Source organism: Suncus etruscus, chromosome 10, assembly GCF_024139225.1.
Source record: "Suncus etruscus isolate mSunEtr1 chromosome 10, mSunEtr1.pri.cur, whole genome shotgun sequence".
In the NCBI taxonomy this organism is placed as follows: Eukaryota; Metazoa; Chordata; class Mammalia; order Eulipotyphla; family Soricidae; genus Suncus; species Suncus etruscus.
In genome coordinates, this window is record NC_064857.1 from 108,402,885 (window position 1) to 108,430,333 (window position 27,449).

At 39.4% G+C, this 27,449-nt stretch overlaps 1 protein-coding gene and 1 pseudogene across 4 annotated transcripts in view; one reads left to right on the forward strand and one right to left on the reverse strand.

The window, feature by feature from the left end:
- The window catches only part of AMPH (amphiphysin), a 280,138-nt gene that overhangs the window by 55,949 nt on the left and 196,740 nt on the right, over positions 1 to 27,449 (forward strand). The gene's annotated exons all lie outside the window — the stretch shown is intronic.
- Positions 12,666 to 12,764, reverse strand: LOC126021734 (uncharacterized; annotated as a pseudogene).

Consider the following 27,449-nt stretch of genomic DNA (forward strand, 5'->3'; position numbering starts at 1 on the left):
GATCTCATGTGTGCATTCTCTGCTCTCCTTTGCTATGCCACTATGGCTCCCATTACTCCATTTTTAAAGTGCTCTGTTATTAGAATGCTTTCAATTTCAATTGAATTTATTTATTTATTATTTATTATTTATTACCTACCATTTGATAGAATTCTATTATGCACTTTGTAAAGCTTACCTTGTTTCACCCTCACAAATGTTGAAATTCTATTCTACACAGTAGAAATGAAATGCCAGAGAAAACAGTAACTTGTCATAGTGGCAGAGTCCAGGTCTGTTAAGCAACAAAGTTTTGATACTTCTTATTATACTGAGATCCTGAAATCTAATGTTAGATCATGGTTGTTTTCGATGAAAGAAAGGGAGCTTGGAATATAATTCTTGGGAATCAACAAGTGCTTATGATTCTTTTAATAATGAATTAAAAAAAATTCCCTGTTCTCACCAGTAATAAGCCCTGATATGGCTAATGCACTTTCTGTATATATGTATTTATGGAGAACCATTCTAAATTAAATTTCCTCATAGACAAAAATACATCACTGTGAGAATTTGAAGCCATAGGTCAAATTTTACTTGAATATGGGATTGTTATAGGCATTTAAAAATCAGGCCTTGGGAGACTGAAGTGTAGAAGGTAGGGCGCTTGCCCATAGGTCAAATTTTACTTGAGTGTGGGATTGTTATAGGCATTTAAAAATCAGGCCTTGGGGGACTGAAGTGTAGAAGGTAGGTTGCTTGCCTTGCACATGGCCTAACTGGTTTTGATCTTGGGCACCCCATATGGTAGTCTGAATAACTCCAGGAGTGATTTCTGAGTGCAAAGCCAGGAGTACTAGGAGTAATTTGAACACTGCATTGTGTCATTCCCCCATCTACCCCCCCCCAAAAAAAAAAAAACCCAAACCAAAACAGACCTAGAGTAAATCAAATTGTATCAGGATAGATCCTTTCAGAAAGTCACAGAGTACACTGAAAATCTGCTTTTAGCAAGGACCCTGTGTGTCCTCCACATGTCTGGATGCTGCTATAAGACACTCCTCCTGGCCATTATTAGCATCCCAAGCTGAGAGCTGACTCACACTTTAAGAAATGCATGAATGATTTAGAGCACCAGCCAAAGGAATGAGGAGAAAATGCAGTGTGGAAAACATTAGAGAGGAGGGGGACATTCATACCTTTTCTTGTGTTTATCCCTGTCATCTATTATCTATGTGTCATTTATCGTTATTTATCAACTCTTTGTCTCTACATTAGTGTCTCTCTATGTCTATACCTGTGTCAGTGGAAGTTGCATGTTTTAGGACCATTTTAAACTCCTAAAAACAATTGATGACTCCAAGGAATTGTGGTTTATTTGGATTTATTATTTCCCATACTAAACATTGAGATAAATATTCCAAGCATAATACAGAAACTTTAGCTATCCCAGCACATGTCATCACTTATTGGAAAATTCTGTGGTAGCCTCAGATAAGAGATAGGCGAACATAGTTTTGAACACATGGACTTTTGAGGGGTTCTGGGGTCTCATCAGAGGACAATTAGTTCTATTTACAATTGTTTTATTTGATTATTGGAAATTATTTTGATAATTGTACATCTCTGTGGTTTTCATCTTTCTTTAACCCATTTCAATTATTTTTATCTTGTTTTGTGATTTGGGGGCTTTTAGTGCTTAGAGGTATTTCCTGGTAGGCTTGGGAGAACCATGAGACTTGCAGGCATCTCACCTGATGTATTATTGCTCCTTTTTGTTATGCTATTGACTGTGCCTTCCCATTGCTCTTGCTAAGGTCAGTAGTGAGCTCTGTGTTTAATTCTATAGTCTTTCCCATTCCTCACCATATTTGACCTCTCACAGCAATGTGCTTTATCATTCAGTCATTCTTGAACTATTTTCACGTGGCTTCTAGAATGTTAGATGCATGCCCTCTTTTGCTTAAGCTAATTTTCTTCCCTTCCTAATATTTAAGTTCTGTGTGGTTTATGCCATGAATTGATTTAGTTTTTTACCTACATTATTTACTTAGTGTGGACAGTATCCACTCTCATGTTTTTAATTGGTTATGTACAGAACCTTGAAATCATAATTTATCTATCTATCATTGACCTATCATCTATCTATTTATCTATCATTTATCTACTGTCTGTCTTGACCTTTTCTCTGATCTACACATCTCTATCTATCATGTTGTCTACCTGACTTACTTCATTGTATGTCTAAGAGCATCTTCTTTTTTGGGGGGGTGTCACATCCAGGGGTTACTCCTGGCTCTGCACTCAGAAATTGCTCCTGGCAGGCGCAGGGGACCATATGGGATGCCAGGATTCTAACTGCCACCCGTCCTAGGTCGGCTGCGTGCAAGGCAAATGCCCTATCACTGTGCTATCTCTCTGTCCCATAAATCATCTTCTTTTATAGTCTTTATTGGAATAAATTCCATGTTTAAGTTGCTCTGTCCCCAAAATAGGAGTTGGTCCCAGTCCACCTGCCCTTCTTTCCTGGCTTAAAGTCTAAAGTAAGACTTGAATTCTGTTCCCTCTCACCACCTTCACTGCTCCTATTGTTATAGTCTGCCTGAGGTTCCACAGAACTTCTGAACTGGCTTGACTTCTGCTTTCCTGTGCAGTGACCTCTTCATATAGAGGATTGCTCCTATAGAAAGGTGACTTAGAACACATCTCTAGGGTAGTCCAGATACTCTAGTTTCTTTTCACCTATTGGAAAAAATCAATCTTTTAATAAGGACTCCACAGCTTCCTGTGGCCCTATGCTCTAATCCATGATGTCTTTTGATGCTTTCTCTGATGTGCTCTCATCCAACTCAGTGACAGCCTGTGGACTGCGAGGCTTATTATCCTCCACATCCTCCTCCTAGAGTGCCTAGTTCCATTTTTCTGAAAGGCCCACTTCGTTGTCAAAAATAAATGCAGTGGGACACCAGAGACTGTTGTATGTATCAGAAAGGTATGACCATAATTGTGATGATGATCTCAAGGGTGTTTACAAATGTTCTAGTTCAGTGGTCAGATTTCTGTGTGGATACTTGCATGCAGAATATTCTCAATAAAAACTTATTGAAACTAAAAACAGTGTACCATCCTATGTATTTTTGGTTTTAAAAATGTGGCTCTCAAAATAAGTTTCAATCGTGGTTTTGGTGAGATTGGGCTCAGTTGAAAAAAAGGTTGCCGACCACTGTTCTAGTCCATCAGATGATCTTCATAGATCATCATACCTCAAGATGTCATTCAAAGCAAGTTTCAGTCATTAGTCAGATAACACCTTTTTACATGACATGTTCCTCACCACCTCTTCCTGCTTATTTTTCTATGTTTCATGAGTCACCATTTAATTTCCTGTATATTTTACTACTTATGAACAAAATTGTCTTATTCCCAGCCACAGCTAACTAAAGGGCAGATATTCATTTTGCCTATTTCTCCTGTTACCATTCAGTGACTAGTTGGCATGTCCCAGGCTATCAGTAAATAAACAATTAAATGAATTTACCAGTGGGAAGTGGACTACTTTTCTTCTCTTTAGGTCAAGTAAGAATTTATTGAAATAGCAAGGAATATATAAGAATAGCCTAAATTTTAATATTTATCTACTTTGGTTCTCACTAGTGGTCAGAGATCACTCCTGATTGAGCTCTTGGGACAGTAGGTGGTGCCGGGATTGAACGTGGGTCACTTGCAGGCAAGACAAGTGCCTTACCTCAGTGCTATCTCTGCAATTTCTACCCTGAAATTTCTTTTTGTTTTGTTCCCACCTGGCTGTGCTCAGGCCTTACCCCTGGCTCTGTATCAGGAAACACTACTTGTGGTCTAAGGGCACCACAAGTCATGCTGAGGATCAAACTTGGGTCAGCTATATGCAAGGCAAGTGTCTTAGCTGTTGTCCTATCTTTTACTTAGCTCCCTAAAAATATTTCAAACCAAGGTATACTTTGATGATAGGAAAATATAATTTTATCTTATAGATATATACCTTCATGGTTAGGTACCTTGGACATGGCTGTATTTTAAATGAGAATACACATTTTTAGATTAATTCCAGATAGCTTTGAGGCAGGCATTGTCACCAGATGTCATGCAAATATGGGAGAAGTCCAAGATAACTAGTGAAGTAACCAGTTAAATTTTCTGCTTTTCCAAGACCTTATTTTGCTATGTGTATTGTAAAGCTCTTCGAAAGGGATATAGGATGCAGTGTTCCCATGTACTTTCCAGAAGACAGCTTTATTTCTTCATCCTCTCTTGGGTAATCCAAGAAATACAGTCATGAGCCTTTATTATTTATATACATTTTACTTGCCCATCTTTATTATGACCTTCAACATTAGAAAGAAAGAGGCCTATAAATTAAATAGAATGTAATGAAATGTCAAACTAACAGCAGAACCTAAGAGGGTATTTTATAGAATTAAAATAGTGTCCTCATCAAAATCTGTTAGTGTATTCACATCAGAATCATGTCAGTCTTTACACATGCATCTCTGCTGACTTTTTTAAGTTAAATGTTTCTCTGTAACTGATCTTTTATTGAAGAAGTTTGCTCATTTGGCCACTGCTTAATTTTACTAAAAAGTTTTGAGGAGATCTCCTTTTTCTGGTTCTGCTTAGGAGGGAATTCTAGTAGAAAAGTCTTGCTTGGGAAACGAGCTCAGGGCATAGAGACTGTCTAGCTTGTTATTTTTACCCCCAAACGCACCAGTAATATCATCTGGCATTATTTTTTTTGCATAGGCACTCTAAAATGGGGGTAATCTTATGTATAGAAAGAATTTCTTTTTATTTAAATTTTGTTTTATGAAGGCCATTAAGAATTGTGAATTACAAATCTTTTACAGTTGTATTTCAGATATTTAGTGACAGTGAATTAGGGCCATTCCTAACACCGCCCTCCACCATAGTTCCCTGCATGCATTCCATATGTCCACCCCTGACCCCTGGAATACTAGTGTAACATTTTGTGTTTAGTTTGTTATAGTTTGGGTCTCTTTATTGTCGTTGACTTTGGCTTGGGTATTTAAATCTGACCTTTTTTAATTTTTTTTCCACTCAGTGTTCCTGAGACCACTTGGCCGTTGGGTCCCATCACTTTTTTTTTTCCTTTTCTCAATTTGTTGGAAGACATAGAAATATGAGACAGAACAAAGTGATTCAAATTCTATGGTTTTGTGACAAAGTGGGAGCCCCTCTCTAGAATATAAGTAAAATTAAAAGAAAAAAAGGGGCATTTTTTTTTTTTTTTTTTGCATAGGCACAAATAAACGTTAGGGAAATTAGAAAGAAAATTTCGTTGGCCTAGGACAGTGGTTGGCAACCTGTGGCTTGCGAGCCACATGTGGCTCTTTACACTTAATTTGGCTCTTCTATGTGCCAAGGGGCAGCTCCAGGAGTCAAGACTCTGCTCCTAGTCTCTGTCAGTGCGTGCCCTGCCTGCAGCCCCAGCAGGCGGCTCCAAGAGTCTTAAGATGATACCCAGTATCAACCCTAAACAAAGGTGTTCCCCCCAACATCTTCCTTTCTTAAACCTCTTCCTTTAATATGTAAAAGTCGACTGAATATGTACTTTTGTCTCTCTCTCTTGACCTGAAGCCTCCTGGTATTGAGAATTGGTTTTAATAAAGAAAGAGGTGTTCTAGCTTTTTGGGCTTGAGGCAGAGAGTACAAGGTAAAAGGCCATGGACTCCATGATCATCCTTTCCTGTCTAGCTTGGTTTATTATTTCTTTCCTGCTACCCTGCTTCTTCAGACCACGTTGGGTGGGGTTTAGAAATACAGTGCCTGGAGTGATCTTAAAACACATATTTTGTTGTGTATGTAAATATTTTGGGGGATTACTATGTTACCCTAAACTGACTGGTGATTGTGCCCTACCCTAGGGTGTGACCTGGCATTCTGCCCCCACCGTAGGGTAGGACCTGATTCTGCTTTCACCATTGGTTGGTATCTGATCCCACCATTGGGTGGAACCTGACTCTGGAGTATAAGAGCAAGGGTCTGTGGAAGGCGGGGGCTTTTGGCTGGCTGGAACTGAATCTGAGTCTTTGGACTTCAGTGCCACCCTGTCTAGCCCACGGTTCTGAGGTGAAACGGCGGGTAAACAGCTCGCAGACAATCAGGCTCGTGGAAATATTTGCTTTATTCGGATGGACAAAACTGAAGTCCAAAGACTCAGATTCAGTTCCAGCCAGCCAAAAGCCCCTCGCCTTCCACAGACCCTTGCTCTTATACTCCAGAGTCAGGTCCCACCCAATGGTGGGATCAGATACCAACCAATGGTGAAAGCAGAATCAGGTCCTACCCTACGGTGGGGGCAGAATGCCAGGTCACACCCTAGGGTAGGGCACAATCACCAATCAGTTTAGGGTAACATAGTAATCCCCCAAAATATTTACATACACAACAATATTTTATTTTGCACAAGAGTGGGTATCTTCCATGAAGGGATTGTCAACCCAGAGTTTTCTTTTTCGTGGATTCTCATTTCAGAGTACTCATGATTAAAGTTGTGAGCTAATGCCCTTAAATGCTGTTTTTATATTGATTGTGACTTTCTGCATAATATAAGTGCCAATCAGAAAATTTTTGCAAGAGTGGAAACATTTCAATATCTCCTTCTCAGACACAGCTATCCCAGAATCAGATTCTTTTTTGAATACATCCATCTAAGTCTCACGGTAAAAACTACTTGTGAAACTCCCCTGTAGAGAGATATTAAATTCATAGAGAAAATGAACAATGTCTGCCAAATACACAAGCTTAGCTACCCATTCCTTGTCCAACTGGGGCTGTACAAAGTCAGAGTTCTGCTCTCACAAGAACTTCACTACTTCTTTCCTCTTACCAACAAGGCGAGAGAGCACCCTTCCCCTGAACAGCCACTTCACTTCTTCATGGAGAAGATGCTAGTAGTGGGCATCCATACTCTCACCCAGGGTGGTGAATAGCCTGGATTTGATCACAATTGTGAATTTCACAAATTATCTTTACTGTGTCATCTGTCACAGAGGTTAGTTCAGCAGGGAGTTTTTTTGAATCCAGCCTATCATACAATGAGTGGATACAATGTACGGGTGTTCAACTTGTTTCTTGTGACTACACAAAAACACTGAGCCATGCACAATGCATCATCTCTACATATAACAACACATCAGATTATTATTCTGAGTGAAATGAGTCAGAAGGAGAGGTGTAGACACAGAATAATCATTTGTGGCATATAAGAATAATAAATGGGAATATGGTAATAATATCTAGAGAAAATAGGGATGAGGGACAGGAGGACAGGTCCATGATAGGAAGCTTGCCATAAAAAGTGGTGAGTTCAGTTAGACTAGAGAAAGGTACATTATGAGATTGATAGTTGGAACTTATCACTCTGGACAAGAACTGGATGCTGAAAATGGATAAGGGACATGCATGGTACCCTTTAATTAACAATATTGCTGGCCCGGAGAGATAGCACAGCAGCGTTTGCCTTGCAAGCAGCCGATCCAGGACCAAAGGTGGTTGGTTCGAATCCCGGTGTCCCATATGGTCCCCCGTGCCTGCCAGGAGCTATTTCTGAGCAGACAGCCAGGAGTAACCCCTGAGCAACGCCGGGTGTGGCCCAAAAACCAAAAAAAAAAAAACAATATTGCAAACCACGGTGTCATAAAGGAAATTTTGCAAACCTCAGTGTCATATAGGAAAAGATAGAGAGAAAAAAGCAAAATGCCTGCCCCTGACATAGGCAGAGGAGGGTGAAGGGGAAGGAAAAAAGGGACATTGGTGGTGGGGAAAGTGCACTGGTGAAGGGTGGTGTACATTCTATGATTGAAACTCAAGTATGAATAATTTTGTAACAAATATGCTTAAATAAAAAATTATTTTTAAAATGTTTCAGGCACTCTATCATAATTCCTTTATGATATATCATATGCCTTTAACAAAGTGCCATTTTTGTTTTTGTGTGTATTTTAGTTTGGTTTCTTGCAGCATACACTTAAGTATCAATAGATATTTTTCCTTTCAGTGAAATCACTACTTTTCTCTGGAACACTGTCCATGCTTTTAAAGATTGTTAAAAGGTTTTTCTCTTTTACCTGTTTCATCTCTATATTGTAGGGTTTCAATTTTTCAGCATATTTTGATTATCAAGGGAAACATTTTGAAATGTTTTGCTTATGTATCAAATCAAATAAAATCATTTATCAAATCAATGCATTTTTCCTCAAGAAGGGTGTTCACTATCCAGAATTAACAAACGATCAGTGTATTCAAAAACTGTATTTTATGGTGGATGTTACTTCACATCTAAATCAGCTTAATCATAAACTACAGGGGAAAGGAAACACAATTTTTTTGATGTTAGAAGAAGTTATTTCGTTTGAAAACAAATTTATGTTTTTGCTCAAGATTTTGACAGAGAAACTTTGATTCACCTTCCAAGCCTGTTGAAACATTGCTAAGAAAATAATTCTGATATTGACTTTACCTATTTTAAAACAGCACTTTTTTAAATTAATTTTTTATTTTTAATTATGAGAACAAAGATGCAAAGAAAGAGGACAAGGTGTAAGGACAATCACCAATAAATAGAATTCTCCGTAGTTCCATTGCTGATATCTTAATTTTGAATTTTCAGCCAAAGAACATTAAGAAAAATAAAACAGAACCCATGTACAATTACTTTGTCCCTCAAGCCCCCAGATTGTAGTACATAATATTTCTTAGCAGCACACAAAGCAATCTAAAGACATAAAACTTATGTAACTCCTTAAACATTGAAGGCAAAGTACTTTTTTACATTTCCATGCACATGCATATTAGTTTAAGTTAACCTCAAAAGTTTAAGTGGGTTGTTTTTATTAAGGGTTAGAGTCAAAGGAGCACAGTAAAAACGGTGTTAGAGTGGCAATTATTGTTTGCATAGGCCCACCAAAATATGAGGGACATGGAAAGGAAAAGCCTTGGCCTAAATACAAGGAGACCCTACCCTTGAAGTTTTCTGGCATAAGACCAACTCTAGGCTCCAGGCAAACTAGTTTGTCCAATCCAGGTCATTGTCTGTAGTGCCAATACACTTTGATTTTTTCACACAGTCTCTGTTGTTGGTATCATGTTTCTGTATTAAAGATCCGGAATCTGCATATCCTATATTGCAGTTAGGATGGTGCAGAACATCCTCTTGTAAAACAGCACTTTTAAATATAAGGGAAGCTTTTCTCAAGAGGTTTCAGAATTTCAGAAACAGCAAAGCGACATTGGCCTTTGTTAAAAAACCTCTGGATGCCACTGTAACAGAATTAAAATTTTCTCCCTTTAATATTGACATTGGCAACTTTGAAATGCAATTTCTGGATTTGAAAAACAAAGAACTGTGGAGCTCAAAATTTGAATGTTTTTGTGCTAATTTAGAAAGATTGGAGAAACACAAATGTGAACTTAGTTCACAGCACAAGTGGTCTGCTTTGAAAGACCTGGAGAAGGAAGATATGTTGATTTTTAACACCTAGAATAGTATTCCTGACTCATATAATCAACTAAAAAAGCTAGTGTTTGTTGTTCTTTCTTTCTTTGGGTCTACGTATTTATGCGAACAATCATTTTCAAGTATGAATCTTATCCAGAGTAAATTGAGAAATCATCTCATCGATAAGAACCTGAAATTGTGCCTAAAATTAAAAACAAATACATACAAATCTGACTTAAACTATCCAAGGAAATGCAAACATTAGTGTTTGTGACTTTGTCAGTCATTGTCAGGATGCAATTTTCTCTACATTATAAGGCAAATTTTATGGAATTTATATTATCGATAAATAATATCATTCTAAAGTTTTTATTAGTTGTGTTATTTGTATCCTCCCGACCTATGTGGATACTTGCATGCAAAATATTCTCAATAAACACTTATTGAAACTAAAAACAGTGTACCATCCATTCTATGTATTTTCAGTTTTAAAAATGTGGCTCTTGGGGCCAGAGAGATAACATAGAGGTAAGGTGTTTGCCTCTCATGCAGAAGGTCAGTGGTTTGAATCCCGGCATCCCATATGGTCCCCTGAGACTGCTAGAAGCAGTTTCTGAGCATACAAACAAACAAACAAAAAACCCAAATAAACCAACCCCCCAAAAAAATGTGGCTCTCAAAATAAATTTCAATCATGGTTTTGGCAAGATTTGGCTCAGTTGAAAAAAAAGGTTGTTGACCACTGGCCTAGGAGATACAGGGTGTCCTTTACTCATGCTGTCAAAAGACCATCTACAGGCTCCTGGCGTGTTGGTTATTCAGCCCCAATGCTTCTCTTTATGGTTCCAGAAAAAGTTCTGCTCAGTTGCAGTTGTTGTAAACAGTTTTGTAATTAGAGATATTTATTCTTGTACAGACCCTAGGCAGAGCATCTTCTGATTTCATATCACTGTTCAGTGGTGAGGTAGGGCAACCTGCCCTTAGATCAGTGGTTCTCAAATAGTGGGGTGTGCCCCGGGGGGAGGGCGCCAGGCTCTGTAAAGGGGAGTACCTTTGACCTCAGCAAACACTGTCCTAACAAGATAAGCCCCGTGTTTATGTCTCTGTATGTCTCCAGAGCTGAGAGTTGCTGTGTCCTGCTTCCAACCCCGCTTCGATTGGAAAAGCTCTGCATTGCAAAACGTGCTCATTGGAGCCATTAATTCAGACATCACCTCTGATTAAAAATCAGCTCAAATTATTTTATATTTTGTTTTGCAGGTTAAAGTTTTTTTTTTTTAATAAAGATACTATTTACAGTTGCACAGGGGGCACGAAAATTGTTTTCTTCTTTCTAGGGGGGCATGACAGAAAATAATTGAGAAGCACTGCCTTAGATCAAGTTGTTGCTGTTTCCTTGCCATCAGGGTGTCTTATGGGCCTACCCTGGAGCAGGTTGGTGCCAGGGACACATTCGTGCCTCCCTGTGGGGAGTTTGAATCCTGGTGTTGGTGGCGTAATCTGTGTCTGTACAAATATTGGGATCTGAGGTTTGGGTTGGATGGTAGATGTGTGATTCATTGAGGCCTAAGTCAAATATCCATGACAAATGCTCAGGGTGAAAGGAGCCCTACACTATAAAATTTGTAAGTTTCTATTCCTATTAGATAAGAACTGACAAAAGGTAAGATCTGACCTAAAGATGTGATGTGCTGGGTACCTCCAGGGTCACAGATCTGTCCTAAAGATGTGGTGTGTCAGGTGCCTCCAGGGTCACTCCACTGTGCTCAGTAGACAATGTGGTACCCTGGCTCAAACCCTGGAGAGCTGCTCTAATTACCTTGTCCCAGCACCTTGTAGGTGCAATTTTTCAGTTATAATAGTTTGTGCTGGAAGTAGCTCATTTTTGCCTATTCCTGATACATAAAAATTACCTTCAAATATTTCACATTCTGGTATTATACATGAACAATCTCTTTATGTTCCTCATACATATGTAGATATATATATGCATAATCTGTATATAGAGTAGAAAAGAGAAAGACGAAAGGAAGAAATACCAATAAGTGCTAATTATGGAGAAAAGTCTTACGTGCTTTACAAATTGTCCCCATTATATGATGGTTTGATTTTCAAATTCAAAAAAGATGTGCATTTATTAGCAACTGTGCTTTGAATTTCTAACTAGTGTTTCTGCTTTTCACTTTTCAATACAATATTCAGTAAATTACTCAAGATATTTATTATTGGGCCAAGAGCAGTGGCACAAGCCCTCAGGAGTGTGCCTTGCAAGCGCTAGCCTAGGACAGACCTCGGTTTAATCCCCTTGCTTCCCATATGGTCCCCCAAGCCAGGAGCGATTTCTGAGTGTAGAGCCAGGAGTCACCCCTGAGCATCACCGGGTATGGCTGAAAAAAAAAAGATATTTATTATAATAAAATAGGCATTGTGTTAGGAGATTTCTCCCATCTGTACACACGTTTAGTTTTCTGAGTGTTTAGTGTTAGTCTAAGGTAAATGATGCTATGTAGTGGGTTAAATTCATTTTTGATATCAGTATTTCTGATTTACCCATTGTAGATTGAGGAAGTTAATTTTTTTTATCTGATTTCTCACAGAAGCCTTGTGAGGCAGTTTTTACTATTTTTGTTTTGAAGGCAAAAAATTAACTCCAAAATCTGAATTGAAATACCCTGGATCACACAGTTTATATTGGCTAAGTCCACATTACTCAAGTCCATGTTCATAAATATGTTGTATAATTTCAAGTCCATGTTTATAAATATGTTGTACAATATGTTTATAAATATGTTGTATAATTTCTAACCTTGTTCTAGACAAAGAAAGTCCAAACCTGAACTCTTCCAGGCTTGAGTCAGGGACTGTCCTAGCCTTTATATATATATATATATATATATATTCCCCCCCCCCCAGAAATACACACAGAAAAGAACAGCCCAGTCCTCTCTGCTCCCCTTGTCTTGTATTATTATTATTATTATTTTTGGTTTTTCGGCCACACCCGGCGTTGCTCAGGGGTTACTTCTGGCTGTCTGCTCAGAAATAGCTCCTGGCAGGGTTAGGGGACCATATGGGACACCGGGGGGGGGGGGGATTTGAACCAACCACCTTTGGTCCTGGATCAGCTGCTTGCAAGGCAAAAGCTGCTGTGCTATCTCTCTGGGCCCTGCTTTTTTTTTTTTTTTTTTTTTTTTTTAATATGGAACGCTTCACAAATTTACATGTTATCCTTGCTATGCTAATCTTCTCTGTATCATTCCAATTTTAGTATATGTGCTGCCGAAGCGAGCACTGTCTTGTATATTCTAACTTGATAAATAAGATAAGAATTTTCTAGGAATATGATTTTATTTTTTATTTTTTTGGTATTTGGGCCACACCTGGTGTCGCTCAGGGGTTACTCCTGGCTCTGCACTCAGAAATCCCTCCTAGCTTGGGGGACCATAATGGGATGCCAGGGGATCGAACTGCAGTCGTCCTAGGTCAGCTGTGTGCAAGGCAATTGCCCTACTGTGCCACTGTTTTGGTCCAGGAATCTAATATTTATTTCAAATAATTTCATGGAAAAACCCAGATGGGTCATTTGAGGTAGTCTCAGATGAATAAGTATGAAATTAAATTAAGAAAAAATTTTGAATATATAGCACCAACATGTGATAAAGGAAATTGCCCTAATTTAATAACTGAATATATTAGAATAAACATCGAAATGGCTGTCATGTGGAGCTTGAACTACTTTTGCCCCGAAGGAATGAGCTAGGAGGCTCAGTAAAGGTAGAAATTACAAGCAGGAGATAAACATTAGAAAGTTTTATTTTTCTTTTATTCTATTTGCTTACTCCTTCTCTTAGCATGGCTAAGCTTCTTTAGAAAGGTTTGAAATTCTCCAGCTTGACATGGTTATATTGATGTGGCGGTGGGAGAGGGACTTTAATTATTGTCCTGTACTTTATTTCACTTTTTTGATCTTCCCTGGTGGTGCTCAGTGCTTAGTTTCCTTCCTCCCTCCCCCCTTCCCTCCCTCCTTTTTTCTCTTTCTTTCTTTCTTTCTTTCTTTCTTTCTTTCTTTCTTTCTTTCTTTCTTTCTTTCTTTCTTTCTTTCTTTCTTTCTTTCTTTCTTTCTTTCTTTCTTTCTTTCTTTCTTTCTTTCTTTCTTTCTTTCTTTCTTTCTTTCTCTCTCCCCCTTCCTTCCTTCCTTCCTTCCTTCCTTCCTTCCCTTCCTTCCTTCCTTCCTTCCTTCCTTCCTTCCTTCCTTCCTTCCTTCCTTCTCCTTCCTTCCTTCCTTCCTTCCTTCCTTCCTTCCTTCCTTCCTTCCTTCCTTCCTTCCTTCCTTCCTTCCTTCCTTCCTTCCTTCCTTCCTTCCTTCCTTCCTTCTTTCTCTTTCTTTTTCTTTCTTCTTTATTTTTCTTTGTTTCTTTTTCTTTCTTTCTTCTTTCTTTTTCTTCTTTCTCTTCTCTTTTTCTTTGTTTCTTTGTTTCTTTCTTCTTTCCTTCCTTTCTTTCTTTTTGCTCCTTCCTTCCCTCCTTCCTTTCCTTCCCTCCCCTACCTTCCATCCCCTTCTTTCCCTCCCCTTCCCTCCTTTCCCTCCTCTCCCTTCCCTTCCCTTCCCTCCCCTCCCTTCCCTTTCTCCCTTCCCTCCTTCCCTTCCTTTCCCTCCTTCCCTTCCCTTCCCTTTCCTCCTTCCCTTCCCTTCCCTTACCTTCCCTCCCTTTCCTTCCTTCCCTTCCCTTCCCTTCACTCCCTTCCTTCCCTTCCCTCCCTTCCTTCCCTTCCCTCCCTTCCTTCCTTTCCCTCCCTTCCTTCCTTTCCCTCCCTCCCCTCCCTCCCTCCCCTCTCTTCCCTCCCTCCCCTCTCCTTCCTTCCTTCCTTCCTTCCTTCCTTCCTTCCTTCCTTCCTACCTTCCTTCCCTCCCTCCTTCCCTCCCTCCCTCCTTCCTTTTCTCCCTCCCTCCCTCCCCTCTCCTTCCTTCCTTCCTTCCTTCCTTCCTACCTTCCTTCCTTCCTTCCTACCTTCCTTCCTTCCTTCCCTCCCTCCCTCCTTCCTTTTCTCCCTCCCTCCCCTCTCCTTCCTTCCCTTCCTCCTTCCTTCCCTCCCTCCTTCCTTCCTTCCTTCCTTCCTTCCTTACTTCCCTCCCTCCTTCCTTCCCTTCCTCCTTCCTTCCCTCCCTCCCTCCTTCCTTCCCTTCCTCCTTCCTTCCCTCCCTCCTTCCTTCCCTCCTTCCTTTCCTTCCCTCCTTCCTTCCTTCCTTCCTTCCCTCCTTCCTTCCTTCCTTCCTTCCTTCCTTCCTTCCTTCCTTCCTTTCTTCCTTCCTTCCTTCCTTCCCTCCTTCCTTTTCTCCCTCCCTCCCTCCCTTCCCTCCCTTCCCTCCCTTCCTTCCCTCCCTTCCCTTCCCTTCCCCTCCCTCCCTCCCCCTCCCATCCCTCCTTACCCGTTTACCTCCCCTTCCCCTTCCCCCTCCCCTTCTCCATCCCCTTCCCCCTCCCGTTCCCTCCCTCCCTCCCTCCCTCCTTCCTTCCTTCCTTCCTTCCTTCCTTCCTTCCTTCCTTCCTTCCTTCCTTCCTTCCTTCCTTCCTTCCTTCCTCCCTCCCTCTCTCCCTCCCTCCCTCCCTCCCTCCCTCCCTCCCACACCTGGTGGTTATCAGGGGTTATTCCTGGCTCTGTGCTCAGAAATTGCTCCCGGTAGGCTCAGGGGACCATATGGGATGGCAGGAACAGAACAGGGATTTGTCCTGGGTTGGCTACGTGCAAGGCAAACTCCTACCTCTATCTATTGTTCCAGCCCCAGAGTTTACTTCTGACTCTATGCTCAGGAATTAACTCCTGGCAACACTTGCGGTACCATGGAGGATTCCAGGGATCAAATCCAAGTTAGTTGTGTGCAAGGCAAGTGCCATATTCACTGTGTTATATCTCTGGCCCCTTGACTAAGTTCTTTAGAACTTTGGTCTTGCATAGTGACACACCTCATTGTTTTTAGACATTCCAGTGAGAATCTAGAACTCAGAGGCTTATCAAATGTTTAGCAGATGTTATAGTTAGAAGGAGGGTCTCTGAGAGAGTTAGTCAAGAGAAAGTGACTAAAATCCACAGCAGTGGGCAAAGGACTTTATCAGTAACCTCAAGTTAACAATTCTTTCCTTCCTCTGTCCATCTCTAGTTCCAGGTGAATACCACCTATATCTAGAGGGGCGGACAGTAGAGACTGGCCAGATGTGGAAGATGGGGTCAAGTGAGGTGCTTGTGCTTGGATGCCTTCTTTTTGCATCCTGGCTCTGACACAGTGCTCACTCTCCATTTGCCACTTTGATAAATATTTAAAATTCAGTCACACAAGTTGCCATGGCTGTCTCTTCTTGTTTAATCAGGTTCTTACATAGAAGGCTAAATTTTGCTTTTGTCCTCTGTTCTTGGGCCTGATGTGAGCTCAAAGAACGTTTTGTCATATATGACAGTTACAATCAGAAGCCAATAATTGGGTTTTACTTATACTCTGTAATAACTGTAACAGTTTATATAGTGATTTCATTTAGGAAATAATATTGAATGTGAATTCTAAAAATTTGGAAACTAAGAAAAATGAAGTAACTCAGAGTCTAATAAGTATAATGCTGGTAAACATTGTCATCATACATGATATGATACATATAATACATATATATGATACGGTACATACATACATACATATGTTAATTTGTTTTGCTAAAATAGGTTTGGCTGTTTTGGGGGGACTATTTGGTTACTTTTTTAGATCATAATTTCTCCAATACATAATGAAGGATTGTGAACATCAGTTAGTTGTTGATTGTCAATTCATTTTAGCTTTCTAAATCTTATAATTAGGGACATTCTATTGATGGAGTCGTAGGTTGCTGGAGTTTTTACGTTTGGTATGTCACAACTATTGACTTGTTTCCAGTCATGCTATTTGAATGGCTTGTCTTGCTGGCTCTCCTCTGCACCTAGATGCCATGGGCAGAGGCTTACTTGTGACATCTAAATAAACATTCCTCTCAGTTGTCTTACTGAAGTTCTCAGTGTTGGATGGGAATAAGCATCATTTTCTCTGTTGCTTTGCACGCTTGTGATGTCAAGGAAAAGATTAATTTAAAGCTAGCGAACCTGATTATGGGAAAGGAAGATGATTCAGTGATGTTGCTAGGATAGTTAGCTAACTATTCAACACAGAAGGAGCTTTAACTCTTTGCTTTTATGCTTTACATAAAAATCCATTCCAGAAAAAAAAAATCCATTCCAGAAACAGCCAGAATTGTATGAGCACTGAGAATCAGTCTCCAGCCAGCCTGACTGGTCATAAATCTTGGACTAGCTGCGTGGTTTTGATCAGGCTCCTTTCCCACTCTGTGTCTTCATTTCCTCACCTGTAAAATAGAAATGCTAATAGTAACTATTTTACTATTTTGTGAGAATTAAATGGATTTCCGAATTGTTTATTCTTTAGAACATTATCTAGTATTATGCAGGTTCCATACAATTATTACATTATTGTTATTATAACTGTGTTACATTATACTTTAAAAACTGTATATTTGGGGCCAGAGAGATAGCATGGAGGTAGGGCATTTGCCTTGCATGCAGAATGATGGTGGTTCGAATCTCGGCATCCCATATGGTCCCCTGAGCCTGCCAGCAGCGATTTCTGAGCATAGAGCAAGGAGTAACTCCTGAGCGCTGCCAGATGTGACCCCCCCCAAAAAAAAAACCCCTGCATATTTGTTATTTTTAAGACAACATAAAATAACCAGAAATATTAAAAATTAGTCTTTATCTTTTAAAAAGATTGGGAAAAGCTCCTTAAGCATAAAATCTGTGCAGGGAAACTTAAGGACAGATAAATGCAGAGGTTAAATCTGTAATACATTGCTCTGCAAACAAAAGGAAATATTTGTATTGTTAAAAATAAATAATAAACAGAATAAATATTTGTAACATATTTGATTAATGATGAGTCATACTTGAAACTTAAGTGGTGCCTTGAAACAGGCATTGGATTTATGTCATATTTTATATCTGTCATTAGCTATGGTCAGAATTAAACTTAATATAATTTAAAAGTACACTTCAGTAATGTGTGTACAAATGAATGTGTCTTATTTTCCTTTTTATTTAGACAACAGGCTTTTTAAAGCTCTTGATAACCAAGTTTCAGTTAAATGCAGATTTTTTTCTGCATTTCTTTAAACTACTTAGGATCTTAAAGTAATTACTCATTTGTTGGTTATAAGAAAATAAGAGATAGGGCTGAAGAGAGAGCACAGCAGTAGGGCATTTACCTTGCATGCAGCTAGCCCAGGATGGATGGTGGTTTGATTCTCAGCATCTTATGGTCCCTGAGTCTGTCAGGGGCGATTTCTGAGCACAGAGCCAGGATTAACTCCTGAGCACTGCCGTGTGTGACCTAAAATAAAAAATAAATAAATAAGAGACAATATGGTAATCATTTCCAGAAACAATAGAAATGAGGGCTAGGAGGACCAGTCCATGGTAGGAAGCTTGGCGCAAAGAGCAGTGAATACGATTAGAGTAGAGAAGTCAACCATAGGAGGAACTCTTCACTCTAGACAAGAACTGGGTACTGAAATGGAAGAAAGTAACATGCATGGCACCTCTTTGTTAACAGTAGAGCAAACTACAGTGTCAAAAGGAAGAGAGTGGGGGAGAGAATGTGAGAGGGAGAGACTTTGTGTGTGTGTGTGTGAGAGAGAGAGAGAGAAAAACAAGCTTGCCAGAGCGAGAGAGAGAGAGAGAGAGAGAGAGAGAGAAAGAGAGAGAGAGAGAGAGAGAGAGAGAGAGAGAGAGAGAGAGAGAGAGAGAGAGAGAGAAGGAAGGAGGGAGGGAGGGAGGGGAGAGAGAACAAGCTTGCTCCAGAAGCAAGCGAGGGGTGGAGTGGGTGGGAAACTGGGATCTTGTGGCAGGAAATGTGCAGCGTGCACTAGTGAAGAATGGTGTTTATTCTATAACTGAATCTCAATTATGGACAATTTTGTATCCACAGTGTTTTAAAAAAGTAATTACGATAAAAATGATGAAAAGAGTACACAATAGCAAATACTGGATATCATGTGTAGACATGATGACAGTCCTGTGATTATGAGGAATCTGAGCAGCTTTGCTGTCCAGAATCCAGACCTCTAAACACAAATGCGTATCGAAGGAAGGTACATTTAGTTGGGATGCTTAGGACACAGAAACACTTCTCTTGGGTCTCCTCAAAGGAGCATCAGGTGATTTGGAACCTCAGATCCCAGTATTGTTACCAGCACAGTCATTCATAGCAATCCAGATACAAGCTTGTCAGTGATGGTGATGGCGTTCTTTTTGTTTGTTTATTTTTAGTGTCTAGACCACACTCAATAGTGCTCAGGAGTTAATCATGGTTTTGCACTCAGGAATTACCCCTGGCAGACTCAGGGGACTACATGAGGTACCAGAGATCAAACCACGGTCAAGACCCAAACACTCCCTCTGTACTTGTCTCTCTGACTCCTGCTTTTGCGGTAGATTGACAGTCAAGTGCTTCCTTTAGTTGACGATGTCATTTTTGGGTGGCAGTTGGCAGCTCCATATCCTGGGCCTGCTTGCTCTTCGGTGCTTTCTTCTGGGGGCTCTCTTGCTTCTGCTTTCATTGGAGGTTGCTGGATCCCCATTTTCCAGGCTTCCTGAGTTGGCCTCCAGCTGGGATGGACCGGACAGAAAGCACCAGAGGGTTATTGCAAGGTAGATCAGAGGCATTTCTCTATGTCTCACTTGGCCACTGAAGTTGTTTGAGCAGCAGCTGGGTGTCTTTCTTGAGTCCAGTGTCCCACAGACTGACACCAGCATCTCCCAGGCAGCCTCCACCCCTGTTGGATGACATCACCTTTCCCCACATCTCTTTGTCTAAGAGAGGGAAGAGCTGCCCAGAGGGGCTTATCTTTAAAGTTCCTCCCTTGCTCCCCACTGGGGTCTCATTGTTTCTCTGTCCCCTCTGAATTCTTGAAGTCATTTTTGATTTTTCCTCACCATTACATCAGATCTCAATGGGTGGGACTGGCTGGGTTCATGATCTTCTCATTAATCAGCCAAATAAAATAGAGAACTTTGAAGACCAGCCTCATTAGCTAGTCCCCATGGAGAATGTGGGATTGGTGACTACCTTGTTATTTCTTTGAAGACTTCTTTGAAAGGCTGCTTTTTGGTTAAACCCGAGCCTTGCCAGCCAGCCAGCTTTGCCTTGCCAGGGCCTTCAATATTGAGGACTCATTGTAGCAGTTTTCATGCACACTGTGGGGGTTAGATCTGCCTGGTCATCCATTTGCACTATACGTTGTGTTATGTAAAAATTGTGCTATCTTGAAAAATTACCATTTAGATTGGAGGAATGTAATTTATTTTTTTCAGTAATTTATTCCCAAGAAAGGCATGACCTTATAAATGTTACATAATAGGATCATTCCAATTTTTTTTGTTTTAAAATTGCTTCTATTTTAGAACAAAGAACAATTAATGCCTCAATACACAGCCTTGCAATTTTTCCCCCACAACTGTAGTGCGGTCCTCAGAACCAGCCTCTCACTGGCCCAGCTGAAATTTGTTTCTCAGGAGCCTTTCTCAATGGTCACCTCTCTGAGTATTTCATGAACAAAGCTCCTGTTTTATTTATTTATGTATTTATGTATTTATTTATTTATTTATTTATTTATTTATTTATTTTTGTTTTCTGGTTCATACCCAGTGACACTCGGGTTACTCTGACTATGCACTTAGAAATCGCTCCTGGCTTAGAGGACCATATGGGACGTCGGGGGATTGAACCTAGGTTAGCATGTGCAAGGCAAATGCCCTATCGCTTGTGCCACCACTCCAGCCCCAAAGCTCCTGTTTATTAAAACATGGAAGAAGCCTGTTTCTCAGCCATTGATCTTCTTTGTGTTACCTTGTTGCCTACACCTGCCCCGCTATTTGGGGTTCACTGTTGTTGACAAGACCTTTATTGGGATGATTCTGTTTTCCGTCCTGCGAGGGTCTTATATCTAGAATGTGAACACTAAGTGAATAGTGTGTGCTGAGGATGAAGGGAAGACAGAGTACACATTGAGAGATGTGTGAGAGACAGAAGATAAGGAAGCTTTTAAAAGACCAAAGCAGGGGCCAGAGCAGTGGCATAAGTGGTAGGGCATTTGCCTTGCACACGCTAATCTAGGACGGACTGGTTCTATTCCCTGGCTTCCATATGGTCACCTGAGCCAGGAGCAATTTCTGAGTGCATAGCCAGGAGTAACCCCTGAGTGTCACTGGGTGTGGCCCAATCCCCCACCCCAAATGTCCAAAGCAAGGGTTAACAATGAGGGTATATCATTTGTTCCCTGATATCAGCACTCATACAAATGCAAATGATCTCAGTTCAGGTCATTTGAAAGCTCTAGCATCATATGTTAAAAAATAAACAACAAGGTGTTTTGGTCTTGTTTTTATTTTTTTAGTATTAATTGAGTTTAGTTAGAAGAAGAACAGTGATACAACTCTTGGGACTTTCCAAATAGCCTCTGAGGACATTAGCCTACTTCTGCCTCTTGCTTGCTGAGGCCAGAGTCCTGAAGAAATCAATCCTCTCTAGGGTCCACTGCTTTACTACTAGCCTGCTTGCTAGAGGGTTCTCTACTACATCCTCTGTCCTTTGTCACATGGATTAGTGGCACAAGATCATTGGATTTCCTGGGGCAGTTCTTCCATGCTGATTGCTCCTTCAGCGCCACAGTTCCCTTATTATGGACTCTGCTGCTTTCCCTTGGTGCCCACACAATTCATATGCCCAGCATAATGCACAGCAGATATCTCACTCCTGGCACAGCTGGGCACTGAATATGAGTGATCCTAGTACTAAAATAGGAGCATGGGTGGAAAATAAGTGTCGAATGGTATGATGAGGACCTCCTAGACTTGTAGCAGGAATCAGTAGTAAAAAATGCAGCATCTTTTGCTTTCTGAAGATCCAACTTCAGAATCATTATAATATTAATTGGATACTGCAACCAGGTTTTCAGGTGTGATAAAATTTATTTGCTTCAGAATTTGAGTTGTTTGCTGAAGAATTTGGATTTCTGTTTTTACTTTTGGTGGTGGGGCAGAAGTGTTCAGGACTTGCTCCTGGCTCAGCAGTCAAGGATCAATCTTGGTATGACTTGGGCGACAATATGAGATGCCAAGGATTGAACCTGGGTCTGTCATGTATAAGAAAAGTGTCTTATCTGCTGCACATTTCTCCAGTCCCTGTATTGGTGGGTGTTTAGCCCAAATTCACTATGTTGTAGTCATGACTTTTGAAAGATTCCTTCCATTTTAATAGCTAAAATTATAAAAATGCCTCTCTAGATTCTTTAAATCAAATAACTATCATAATTCTCCAATATTAGAAAATAATAAATGAGTTTTTTTAGAGAAAACTTTAAATATCTTGGGAAAGTAAAACATAAGGAAATTAATTTGGAGCCATGTCTACTATTTCATAAAGTTATAGAAGTAATTTCAATAAGCTAAGATCAAGATATATAGGGGAAAATAAAATAACATGCAAGTATTCCTATTTTTTAACTTTGTCACAATTTATGGATTTTAAATATGGCTAAAATAAAAATGTGCTTGTTAACTTTTTCTATAGGAGCTTTACAGTAATGAAACTGGGAATGATTAATGTCTTTCAATGCGTACATAGTTAAAAAGGTAAATCCATTTTATGGAATATCACTCAGGAGTAAAACAGAAACTGTTGATACCTCCCTGTCATGACAGGAATAGTCAGGGTTTATGCTGGTTGGAAAATAACAACAACAACTTTGAAAAGCTACTATGTGATTTCACTTATGTAATATCCTTCATTTTCATTTTAGTATTTTTTTCTACATATAAAATAATTTAATGAAGATGAAAATCCAGTTAAGGGTAGACTTGGGATCAAAATCAGATAGAAACATGGAAAACATACTCAAGGAACTAGCATGGAATCCTTGAGGAAGCTGGTGTGGTCATTGAATCCTGAGCCAAAGGGTATAGAAATAAAATACATGTACAGAAAAGTAGGTCAGAGTAATCAAATTGATAGTTCTTTTTTTTTTGTTTTGTTTTTGGGCCACACCCGATGATGCTCAGGGGTTATTTCTGGCTATGCGCTCAGAAATCGCTCCAGGTTTGGGGGGCCATATGGGATGCCAGGATTCGAACCTCTGCCCTGGATTAGCTGCATGCAAGGCAAACACCCTACCATGTGCTATCGCTCTGGCCCTCAAAGTGATAGTTCTTATACATTGTTGTAAGGGATTTATTTTTTAGTTGACTATCTCCTTTAAAAAAATACTATGGGTCTGAAGTGGCAGTATAGCTAATAGGATACTTGTTTTGTTCTGGCTGTCCTAGCTTCAATCCCCATCATCCCATATGGTCCCCCCAAGCTAGCCAGGAATGTTCCCTGTGTGCAGAGCCAGGAGTAGCTCCTGAGCATCTCTGATGTGGCCCAAAAATAAACAAAAAATTAAATTGAGATAACATTGTTTATAGTCCTGTAATCATTCTGTTTTCCCGTATGGAGCTGCTCAGTGCCACCAACTATAGAAGTGCCTCAAACCACTCTCCACAGTTTCTGGTTCTTCTCATAATTAGAATTATGAAAGATATCTCTGAAATCAGTTATGCCTATGCTCCTCTTGGTGTATTTTATGAGACTGGTCAAATATAGAGGTATTTCCACTTTTTAACTTGAACAGACCTGGGTCAGCTGTATACAAAGCAGGTACCCTATTAGCTGCACTGTTGCTCTATTCAAGGGTCGATTTTCTCTTCTCATTCCTCTGTATCCCTTTCCCTATCCTCTTTTTTCTTTTCTGCTTCCCCTTCTCCTAGAACAATCTATTAAACGACTTTCCTTCCTCTATTTTATGAGTTAAAGGACTTCCCTTACTCTTTTTCATGAGTTAACTGCCGACACTTATGAAGGTTTAATTTTGGTCTCTCAATTCTATTACTGTATATACTTGAATATAAGCCGACCCCCCATTTTACCCTAAAAACTGGGAAAACGTAGTGATTCGAGTATAAGCCGAGGTAGAAAATGATGCAGCCACTGGTAAATTTCAAAAATAAAAACGTATACCCAAAACAATTACAGTAATTGAGGAATTAGTAGGTTTTTTCAATATTTATTGAAAAATATTTATTTTCAATATTTATTGCTAAAGAAAAACTATAAACTAGCAACAATAATTTTAAAACTTTAAATAAGGTGCAGAAAACCATAGCTTAACAGGTAATCAAGCTAAATCACAAAGGCTAAACTCCTTCCAAACTGGATTCCTCCTCCTCCTCATCTGTATGTCCAGAGCTTCAGCTGTATCTGATGTGAGGATATCAGCATAGACATTCTCATCATCATTGAGTTCGCAGATATCATCATCATCATCATCATCATCATCATCATCATCATCATCATCATCATCATCATCATCACTGCTGTTGGTCTCATACAAAGTGCAGAATATTGTGAGTTAAATAATACATTGGCATCCAGTTCAGTTCAGCCGCCTTCCTCTTCAGCTCAGCCAAGACTTGTGGAATGAGCTGAAGCACTGCCCCCTCCAGCAAATGGCAGAAGATGACTGGAGACTATGTGCATTTGATTCCGTGCAAATTTGGTGCCGAAAACCTCAGCTTGTACCCCTTTTGTTATCTTTGAGGACATTTTTAGGTCATCTTGGTAGTTTTTTTCTTATAAAATTCTACCAGTGCTTTAAGATCCTGGATATATGTCAATGAATAGATGAACCACAAGACATGTGGGATGCATGTTTGTGTGTGTTTGGTTTGGGGTCACATCCTATAGTGATTGGGGACACTCTAGATGTGGTGAACAGTGGAACATGAGGTGTTGGGGATTGAACCTGAGAGCCATAAGCTTCAGCCTTTTGAGATATTTCCTTGATTCACAAGAAGGATGTTCTTAAAGCATTGTTTTTTTCTTGTAAAAACTGAAGGGCATGTTATTATATATCCCCAAGGGAATGATCATACTGACCGGGGTCCGCTTAGTGATAAAATGTAATGATGTAGTAATTAAAATGCTTAAAAATAAATAGTAAGGTGATAATATTTTTATGGTACAATTTTAATAAAAATATAATCCATTAATACAGTGTCAATAAAAAAAGCAGTTTCAGTGAATAAAAAGTTGACCTATACCAAATAATAAATGTTTTTGAGAGTTGTGGAGGTTATCTTTGGGTGTGTTGGTTTTTAAGTGACACTCTGTGGTATTTGGGTGATATCTAGTTAACTAGTTCTGTTCTTGGAGCTAGAGTAATGCTCAGAGCATTACTCTTGAGCTTGGAGAATTATATAGGGAACTGTATATCAAATTCAGGTCGATCATGCTCAAGGCAAGCACCCTACCTGCTGTACTATCTCTCTAGCCCCTGGTTGTTGAGATTCTAAGAATTTTTTTCTTTAGGCTTTTTTTGTTTTCTGTAGTTGAACCAAATCAAAATTACAAGTAACTATTTTGGGTATTTTATTTTTGTGAATGGGATTTATTAAAATGATGTGTAAATTATTGCTTTCCTCAATGTATCTTGAAGTTATAGCTCATGAACTTATATAAATATAATATTGAGCAAATAATTTTACTGAGTTCCTTGAGGAGATTGTGTAGTACTCTGAGTGAAGTGTAAGTCAGATTCCTATATTCAAATGTCACTGGATATTTATTGTGTGATTTTTGAAAGTTATTGAACTTGAATAATTCATAACCTACTGAGAAAAATATGTGGATACTTATCAAATGTGATGAAATAAAATAATTTTATCCTGATGTGCTTATTATTGATATCTAGCCCAGTGAATTTTTTTTTTGATTTTTATTTTGATCATATTGGCTTACATATCTTTCACAGTAGGTATTTTAGGTACCTATTAACATTGAATCAGGGGAATATCCGTCACCAAATTTGTCCCCATTCCCTTCCTGTAACCATATCCCCCATCATCACCCCCTGGGCTGCTAGAGTAGGTGGTCCCCTCTTTGTCTAACTTACTATTAGTGATCATATATCTATTTGGTCCTGGTACCCTCCCTTGTTTCCCCCTCTATTTGAGAGGTGGAGCTTGATAATTCGAATTATTTTGTTTTGTTTGAAGGAAAGAAAAGCAATAGAATGGAGTAAAAAATAAAAAAAAATAAAAAAATAAATTAAATAAGCTGAAAATGGCAGAGTCCTTCTAGAGGCTTTCAACCCTAGTTTGAGCGAGGACATGAAAAAGGTAATTGAAACACCACATCAATACAGAAAGAAATATCCAGTGAGCACTACAGCAATAAAGACAAGCACCACACAATAGTCTCGGTTCTGAAATCATGATGGAGCACAAAAAGAAAGATAAAGATAAAATAAAATGGGCCCGGAGAGAGCACAGCGGTGTTTGCCTTGCAAGCAGCCGATCCAGGACCAAAGGTGGTTGGTTCGAATCCTGGTGTCTCATATGGTCCCCCGTGCCTGCCAAGAGCTATTTCTGAGCAGACAGCCAGGAGTAACCCCTGAGCACTGCCGGGTGTGACCCAAAAACCAAAAACCAAAAAAAAATAAAAATAAAAAAAATAAAATAAAATTGGAGACATCAACTTCAATATCTACACCAAAATAAAGATGTCAATAAAAATCGATCAATCAATAAATTTATATGCGGAAAATGATTATTTTGTGCTTTTTTTTCTTTTTCCCCCCTGCATAGGCACAGTAACTATTGGGGATATTATAGAAGGAATTCCCTTGACCTAGGAGATACAGGGTTTCTCCACCCATGAAGTATACTGTCATGGGATTAACTATAGACTCCTTGCATGATCATTTACTCTCCCCTCGATGCTTTTGTGGTGTATAGAAGACTTCTGCTTCATCATGATGGTAAAATCAGACCTCTGTATCTAGAGATTTTAGTGTCTGTACAGTTCAAGCAATGGAGAATATGATGAAGTCTTTCTTTGTGATTCTAGCAGTTCTACTTCTTCAGTGTCGTTTTAATCCATCTTCTGTAGTTGGTGGTCTTGGTCATTACATTGCTCCTAGGATGGAGTCTGGGATAGAGTCTTTCGTTATGCTTCCGGAAGACTCGTTCAGTTGTGATTGTCTCAGTCAGACCTCTGGAATTGGAGATCTTGTTTGTTGAACAGATCGTAGACCAAAAGCTAGGCTAGTGCTTGTTGTTGTTGTTGTTGTCGTTGTTGTTGTTGTTCCCAGGATGCATACTGTCCAGTCCTGGTTGTCACCTGTAGATAGTGATCTTGGCTTTTGCACAGATCAAAGAGTGACCTGTCTTCTGATTTTGTCTTATCGTTGGCTGGTGAGGAAGGACAACTTGCTCTTGGATCAAGTTGTTCCCATTTCTTTGTTGTCAGGTTATCAATTTAGAACTGGCATATGTTGGTGTCAGAGCAGCATCCCTGGAGGGGATTTGGTTCTGGAGCTGTTGTGGAGAACTCTGTCTTTTCTATGTCTGGGATCCAGGAGTCAGTAGCCCAGTGAATTCTTTAATAGCATTTTTAGAATCAATGATTAAATGAAAGGATGATAGAAGTTTCATTTAGTAAGTGTTTTAGAGTAGGGTAAATATTGTAGCTTTTGGGGCATTTATTGATGCAGCTAACTAGATATCACTGATTTTTCTCACATATTTATCATTAATACTTTAAAGTATGTATATGACAGAATTTAGTTTGTATATATGTTTGAACCTTTTTTAAATAAAATAATTCTTATTTTATTTTTAAAGCATTTTTATTTTAAACTTGATAAAATAAAATTTTTACACTTTTATACCTTTTGTCCATTTGTTGTTTGTCAATCTTCTACTTTTAAATTGACACACACTAGGTGAAACCAAACAGTACTTGAATTTCATTCAGATATATTCTGTTTTCTATCATTCCCTGAAGTGCTTTCTG